The following is an 8,049-nucleotide window of genomic DNA, read 5'->3' as shown; positions in this document are numbered from 1 at the left end:
GCCCCGAGCGAGCCCTGCCGTGCCCGGTCCGTGCCCAGAGCTGGCCCCGAGCGAGCCCTGCCGTGCCCGGTCCGTGCCCAGAGCTGGCCCCGAGCTCGGCACGGAGCTGCCGGTGCCTCCCGAAGCGCTGCTCCGCGGTACCGGCACGGCACAGGCTCCGCTCGAGGGAGGCGGTGTGAAATCGACTTGCGAGTGGTGTTTTTGGTATTGTGTGGTCGGAACGATCCGGGACGAGGCGGTGGAGGTTTGTTTGCTGCTGCTGGCGGTGTCCTCAGGAGCGGGAGAGTTGGGTGGGTGCTTTGGCTGGGCAGTGGGGGTGATCGTGCTGGGGGAAGAGCCGAGGGAATAGCGGGCTCTGTCCTCGACTGCCTTCTTGCCCAACCTCTGACACCATCCCGCCTTTGCATTGATTGAAAACTACTTTTTAGCCGACTTACTGCACTCTAGAGTGATAAAACGAAATCCCTAACCAGATTGGTATTCAGTAGGAAGCATCTCTGCAGAAATAAGCGTTTGGTTTTTTTTTCCTGAAATAAAATAAAAACGCAGTCAGTGACAATATTTGATTAGTGACTTAGTCTTGAAAAAACAACATCGAGAAATTTTAAACTAGCTATTTTGTTTCCTAAAATTATGTGAAAGCCTGAAGAGTTCACTTGAGTGCTTTTCTGTCGGTGCCTCAGGGCAGTGGATGCCAGACTGTGCTCAGGTTTGTGTGGGGTGAGAAAACCTGCTGGGGTTTCACTCCTTGTGCTCAAAGTTGAGGGGTCTGGGGTTTGTTTGTCTTCTCAGAAGGAGCAGCTCAACTTCACATCATTTGGGCCCAATTCTCAGTTGGGCTTTATCCCGTTAGTGCTGGGAATAAAAATCATGACTTACAGCTGAGGCAGGAGGGGATTAAAGGTATAAATCTTCGATTAGTGCTGTCATTTTTATACAGTCTGCTTAGGCTGTGCAGTGTATGATCAGTAACACGTCTGCAGGCTCAGGGATGGGGCAGAGCTGTGGCTGAAATGATCACTGGTATAAGGTGTAACTGTGTCCATCACACCACAGAACAGCCCCTCAGTTTATGCCCAAATGGGCAAGGTCATGGCAAGTGATGAATTACAATTGCCATGGCCTACTTCAAAGAGTCAGCAAATCAAATCTAAAATTGCTTAAAACCATTTCATCCTCTCTAGGTTTATCTCTGAAAGTACTAGAGAACAGAGAGCAGTACTTGCTTTGGGAAGTATTCCCTTGTTATGTTTGGAACAGCCAATGCTAATTTTTCACTGCCAGAAACATTATTAAATTAATTTGACTGGACTTCTAAGCCAAAACAACAACAACCACCAATATCAATATGCCATTAAAAAAAAGAAAAAAGAAAAAGAGCCAGAGGAGTCAATAGTCTTCAAAAAGAGAGAACATGAATCAGAGCCTTCCAGACATGAGTCCATTTTACAACCAACACAGTAATACTGATGCCATTAGAAAACTGTCTCATTTTTCTGCTCTTAATTCTATGTGTCAGGTGTAAAATGTGCTTTATAAATAGTTTTAAGTGCTTCAATGCTGAGCCAGTGGATACTCCATGAAAAAGTATTTGTGACTGTAGAGGAGCAGTAACTTCCCCGTGTTAATGAGGACCTTGTATTGGAAATTACTTTGAAAATACTTCATTAGTGTCCAGATAAATATAAATTGCATTTTAAGCATGACTTCCCAAGAAACAGTGTTAGTTCTAGCGGTTATGAAGATTCAAGGAAAAAGGTTACAGGAAAATTTCACACCTATTGGAATGAGATCCCTAAAGCCCCTTCTTTTATTCCTCTTATGTTTCTCCCCAACACAGAAAGCTGTGGCATCTCGGCTCCTGTGTGTTAATATCAGTGTAATGTTACTTCTGACTGGTTTTTGGATCAGCCGCTCTCTGCTTTGTAACACAACATAAACTTCTGGATTCACAGAACAAGAAGTAGAATGATCCACTTGTGCACTAAATTGAATCCTGCAAACTTCATGCCAGTTCCCTCTCTGAATCACCCTGGGGCTGCAGGAGGGCTGGTGGAGGGACACTCCTGGCCCTTTCTCATGTCCTTCTTTGTTGAGGGTACAAATTTTGTGTCCATGAATTGAGTGCACTGCATCCAAAGTAAGTTTAGTGACAGAGAAATATATTGGCAGAGGAAAATGAATATCGAAGAAGAAAAGCCCAAAGATACCAAACCCCTTGGATAAAACATGTTTTACCTCTAAGACTTTTTATAGTTTGTTTTGAGATGATAGCAAACCTCAGCACCTTGCTGACACTACTATGAACAATGATCTTTCACTCTGAAATGTACAACAAAAGCTTTTGGGGTCTAGCTGGGAATGCCAAATATCTGCCTCATTTCTGTATCATTACATGCTTGACTCCAGGATCCCCCCATGGCTATGAAATTAGTTTTATTCTTCACATTTTTGGCTCATCTTGTCAACAGAGAAAGCAAATTAGCTCTTCCCAGAGAATCACTGAGTTTTGTGCACTTCCATGTTGTGCTGATGGCCAAATAATTTTTCAACATTCTTTCTCCTCTGCCAGAGAAAAAATCTCTTAAAACATTGTTTGCCTTGCTCAGAGGAAAGAAAGAAAAAAAATCCCACAACCCAGAAAATAGAAAATAATAATTATCTTGGCTAGCTAGGAAAACAAAGATCTGTGTGAAATTTACAGGGACTGTGGAATAGAAAAGTTTATGTCCTGCTCTTAATACAGTCATGACTACAATTTGTTCTTATATTAAAACCAACCAAACAAAAAAGGTGGAGTTAAACTAATATTTCTGTGGCTTTATACATTCTTTAATAATAAAATATTCTTTACCAGATCACGACTCTCTGCTGTTATCAACCTCATATTGATCTGACTTCGAGCTGGATCATGGAAGGAGTTACTAATTGGCATTTCAGAAGCACATAATTACTGTGTAATATAATATGTATGTTATAACTTTTTACTCTTCTTTCTTTCCTCCTTTCCTTTTACTTTTATTTATTCATTAGCTCTTAGATTGTAAACTATAAAAGGAAAATGCAGATATGTCCTTAGCAAAAATTCTGCTGCAAGTTTCATCATTGTCCAGGGACTGTATCAGCAATTTTTAAATTCAGGTTTATTGTAGTAGTGTTTTGCACTTGCTAATTGATGGTGTACTAATAATAGTTTTTTTATTTACAATTAGGTTGCGGAGCAAAGACTTTAAGGGAGTTTGTAGTGTTCCCTTTGGACTTCTATGTGTTTAGAGAAACTAATTTTTTTAAAACCAGACCTGTGCCTTAGCAGGAAACATCTGCCCACTCCTGCAAACTTCAACTGTATCTCCTCCTACAGAGAGAGATTCATATGTAACTGTTCCTGGTCATAAAGGCTGCTCGGTCACACTTTTTGGGTTGAAACTTCAGGTAGCTGGATCTTTGAATGCCCACAGCATGTGCACACACCAGGCCTTGTGCAGATAGGAGAATCACTGCAATCTACCAGCTGCTTAGGAAATAAATCCCTTAAAATGAGAGCAGCATTTCTGAAATCCATTACATCAAAAGCAAGTCACTGACAGATAATCTCAGCGAGTGTTCAATTATGAACTAGCCAGGATACACAGAGAAGGGCACAAGTGATACAGGGCTGTGTCATTGGTAGGAACACAGTCTATGGCAACATAATAATTAAAAAAAAAACCCAAATAGGTGGTACTTTTAAATGGAACAGGTTTGCATGGTATTTTGTTTAAGGCAATATGGAATTTGAGCGGTGTTGTGGCATGTGCCAACATGTTTGTCTTGCTGTGTGAGGAGCTGCAGCCCTGGGGGAGCTCAGTGTGGTGGTGGCAGGAGGCAGCCTGGCCATGGGGACACAGATCACTGTCACCTTCAGGATGTGGCCAGCTCTAAATGCATACTTAGAACAAAGTAAATATTTCTATTTCCAAAGCACGGAGCAAATGTACAATGCTCCTGTGTTTATTCTGTTCTTGAGACTCCATCTGGAGGTGTACAGTGACCTGTTAGGGGACTCCAAAATTTATAGATTATAGCACTCATCAAGAGACTGGCTTGGAGCATGATAGAGATACCTTAAGTCTTGTTTCCTGAATGCGTTTTTGTTGATTGGAGTTGCTGGTGTGATTTATTTGTATTTTACAGACCAAAACCACCTGCATAATGACACATATGTATGTGGGGGGAAGACAAGCTAGAGGTCTCTAGGTGGAAATTTGGAAAACTAATCACAACTTTTAAATCTTCCCATTTCCATGTATTACCTCTCTGTATTTTTTCAGTCTCCTTGCCAATATCTGTATTACCAGAGAATAACTGCAGACTTTTCCTATTAAAAACAGTCAGTCCTTCCTAATAAGAAGATGAAGAGGCAGGAAAGAGGAAAAAAACACAAAACATTTGAAATGCTTATGTTTTCCACTTCCAGTCTATGAATAAAGAATTGATCCATGTCAAAGGTAACATCAAGATTAGTTAACCAGTACTAGATAAAAACTAAAAGAGAGAGAGAAAGGGAAAGAGTTGCTATCAAATCCCCAGGTGATGCTGTAAGGAGCAGCAGTGTCTGGTGCTCAGGCCCAGAGTGTCCCAGCAGCAACTGCCCAGCATTCCACAGCCAAGACAGAAGTGATTTGGGTCTCTCCTTGCAGGGGAACTCAGCCCCATTGCCTGCTGTGACCTTGCTGGTGGCGTGTGTTTGCTGGCACTTCCTTGCACACAAATTGTCAATATGCTTTCAAAACTTTGCACTCTTCATTCCCTGCTCTTTTCATAAAGCTTAAAAGCAATTAGCAAAAAGTGTGAGTACTTTTATATGCGTGAGTATGTACTGGTTCTGTGGTATAGGTTTGATATATATATAATATACAGCCAACATCCCCTCATGTACTCTAATACATAGACAATTCATAGCTTGCAGTGTAATGCTGATCATAGGAATTTAGAAGGCAGTCACTTTAAAAATATTAAACACAAAGATACATGACCGCAGTGGTAAATTATAATTAATAATGGGTTAGTGCTTTCCTGGATTGTAATCATATTAAAATTTTCCTATGGCCCATCATTACTGTAAGGAATAGGGCATTAAGTTTGATTCTCTTTGAAACCACTTAAGATACAGGTCTGTGAATGTTACATAACACTTTCCCTAATGGATACCACATCATGAGGAATTTAATCTTTCTCATTCTTGAATCCAAAACTATTTTACTGACCATGTGTTAAGAAAATTTTGTGCTTATTTTATTCATATTTTATTCTTAAACTTAGCATAGTAAGACTGGCACACAGTCTAATACCTGAGCATTGTTTTGGAATTTGCGTAGGACCTGCCCTGTTTAAAGATTTTTATCTGAGGTCTTCAAATTGAATTATGAATGTTAAGTTATGCAGCATCCAGGTTTGTGACTGTGCTGTGTTAATCATTTGACAGGTTTTTGGATCAGTGACTTTGACTTCTCACGTGCTGACAACACCCAGTGTTACTGGCAGCATGTGCCAGAAGCAAAGCAAAATTAACTTCTGTGATTCTTAAAAACGAGGCACCTGATGTGGCAGAATGCCTTGGGGGCTTTTTGTTTCAAAGAGAGAGAATGAGATAGGCAGGTTTGTTACACTGTGAATGGAACCAAGAGTGATTCACAGCAATATGCCCCAGCCCAAGGGAGCCGAGGGAAGAACACCTAGAATCAGTCATCAGCTTAATTAAAGACTCTCCACAGACCTGGGCTGTGAAGCTAATGCAACTGCAGCAGATGAGGGTGTGATTTATTTAATTTTAAATTTAACCAGTGAAATAGTTTGAGTGAATTATGCTTTAAAATGCTGATTTCTCAGTGCTGATGGCAAACGAGCTCAAGCTGACTGGTGGGCGTGTGCTGTGGGTCTCATCCCTACATGAGGAGTGCCAGAGGGAGGGAGGATGCTGGGACCTCAAGGGAAGCAGGATCATGTTCAAAGATGTTTAAAGCTTAGTGATATTGATGCTGGCCTTGAGCTGCTGACCTCTTCCCTGAGGATACATCAGAAAAATAATCCAAAGTTAGAGTTTAAAAAAGGAAGCAAATGGAACTGGAGAGAAGGAGACGGCTGTTCAGTTTGAGCTTGTGTGTGACCTTACCAAGGGAAAAGGCTGGGGAAGGCAAGCCTTGGGGAAGTTTTGCAGAAAGTTGAGAAGAAAGCAGAGATGATTTCTGAAGGACACCTTGAGGCAGTGGCGGCAGCTTGGCAGGAGGAGACAGAGACAAGGGAGTTTCAGGGAGACGGAATCTGAGCGCGACTGGCTGCTGATGGCAGCTGGCAAGTCAAGAAAGATCAGAATGGGGTATTGTGTTTTAGCTTCAGCTAAGACGACGTTACTTGGGATATTGGCTGTTGGGTTAGATTACACTGCCAGATCTGACCTCTCACACAGAAGTTGTTGTAGAAAGTCAAAGCCCTGAAGAGAAACCAAGAGACAGAGATAATGTACTTTTCTGGAGATGTGACAGAGATGAGGTTTGCAAAGTTAATTCACTGTGGAACCCCCAGAAGCAAGGGAGCAGAGTGTCTGCAGGCTTCATGCTTGGGAAAACCCCATAGATATGTGTATATATTTGGAAGAGATATATATGTATGTATTTGGAAGAGTTAGGTATTATGGGGAAAAAGAAAAATATATATACAAGGTTTGCTAAAATTACGTCCACTGTTTTGTATAGTAACATGGAAAAGTAACAAAAAAAACCACCAAAACCATGAGTTTGTTGGGAAAGTTATGATAATTATGCAAATGCTTCCCCTTTAAGAAAAGGTTTGGGGAGCATACATGGATACTATTTTGGTAATCTTTGTCCAAATTTAGCAATAATGGTTTATCACTGTGTAAGGCAATAACAGTACACCTGTTTCAAATTATTTTTAAAAAAAATTAAGTTGTTTTAAGCTTATTTTGTAATGTTTTAATTGTTGTAGCTCATAAAAAATGAATATTTCAATATAGGCCTATTGCTTCCTGTACAGCCTGAGCTGCTTCTGCAAGTAATGGATGTCAGGTATAGTCATTCAGTGACATTTCTGCACGAGGATTTCTAAGAATTTTCATGTTAGCACAATGGTGGCCAAATCAAAATTAAAGCTATTCGTGTAAAAAGAGCGTGCAGTTGTGCAGCAAGCTGCTAAGCACAAAAAAATCAATGATATTATATTAAAGGGTAACACTTAGGTTTTATGTTCCTGCAGCTTGAGAAAGTGGCAACATGCTAGTGCTTAATATCAAACTTTCCTTTAAGTTTATATAATTAAAAAGATGAACTTTGTCTTCACAGATGGCTGTTCTTTAAGGCAGTAATCGTGTTCCTCCTGCTGCTGGGAGAGCAGTGCCTGGTCCCATCCTGACTCCTTTTCACCAGTGGTGCTTTTCCTGGGGAAGCCCCTGGCTGGCAGCGTGTTCTGCAGCTGTTCCTCAGAGAGAAACCTCTGGAGGAGCAGTAGGGAGAGAGTTCCACACCCTGTGGATACATGAGATACAAACATTTTCAGCTCTGACCAAACTCAGACCTGCTGAAGGTTTTTCACGGGGGGAGGGAAGGGGAAAGCTGGGGCAGATGTCTGTGCCTGGTGGTCACACCGGTGGCTTTAAATGCTCTTTCATGCTCCTGCAGAAGGTGGAGGAGTTTCCCCAGGGCAGAGGATGGTGCTGGAGCTTTCCCCTGACATCTGCAGCACCGTGTAAGTCGATGCACAAAAGTCCATTAGCTTGAGGGGAGCTGATCTCTTGATGCCTGTGGTGAGAGCTGTGTCCCCCTGGGGACCCCATTCCTCAGCCCCTGCCGCCTGGGCAAAGAGTCTGTCAGAGATCTGGAACGGTGTCTCTGAATTTGCTCTCCACTGCAACAGTCAAGGAATGAAGAATATTTGTTTAAATACTTGTTTATTAGCCTTATTTATGTTTTTAAAATTGTGGTTTCAGCAGTGTAAAGGCAAGAGTCTATCCCTTGGCTTAGTTTTTCCCTGGGTATTATGGATGAATAGCAGGCT

At 41.6% G+C, this 8,049-nt stretch overlaps 1 protein-coding gene across 1 annotated transcript in view; it reads left to right on the top strand.

The window, feature by feature from the left end:
- Window positions 1-8,049, top strand: part of DPP10 (dipeptidyl peptidase like 10) — a 433,150-nt gene that overhangs the window by 367 nt on the left and 424,734 nt on the right. The window lies entirely within an intron of this gene.

This window comes from Parus major, chromosome 7 (assembly GCF_001522545.3).
Source record: "Parus major isolate Abel chromosome 7, Parus_major1.1, whole genome shotgun sequence".
Lineage (NCBI taxonomy): Eukaryota > Metazoa > Chordata > Aves > Passeriformes > Paridae > Parus > Parus major.
The sequence above is the reverse complement of the archived record's forward strand: the minus strand, read 5'-3'. Positions and strand labels throughout refer to the sequence as shown.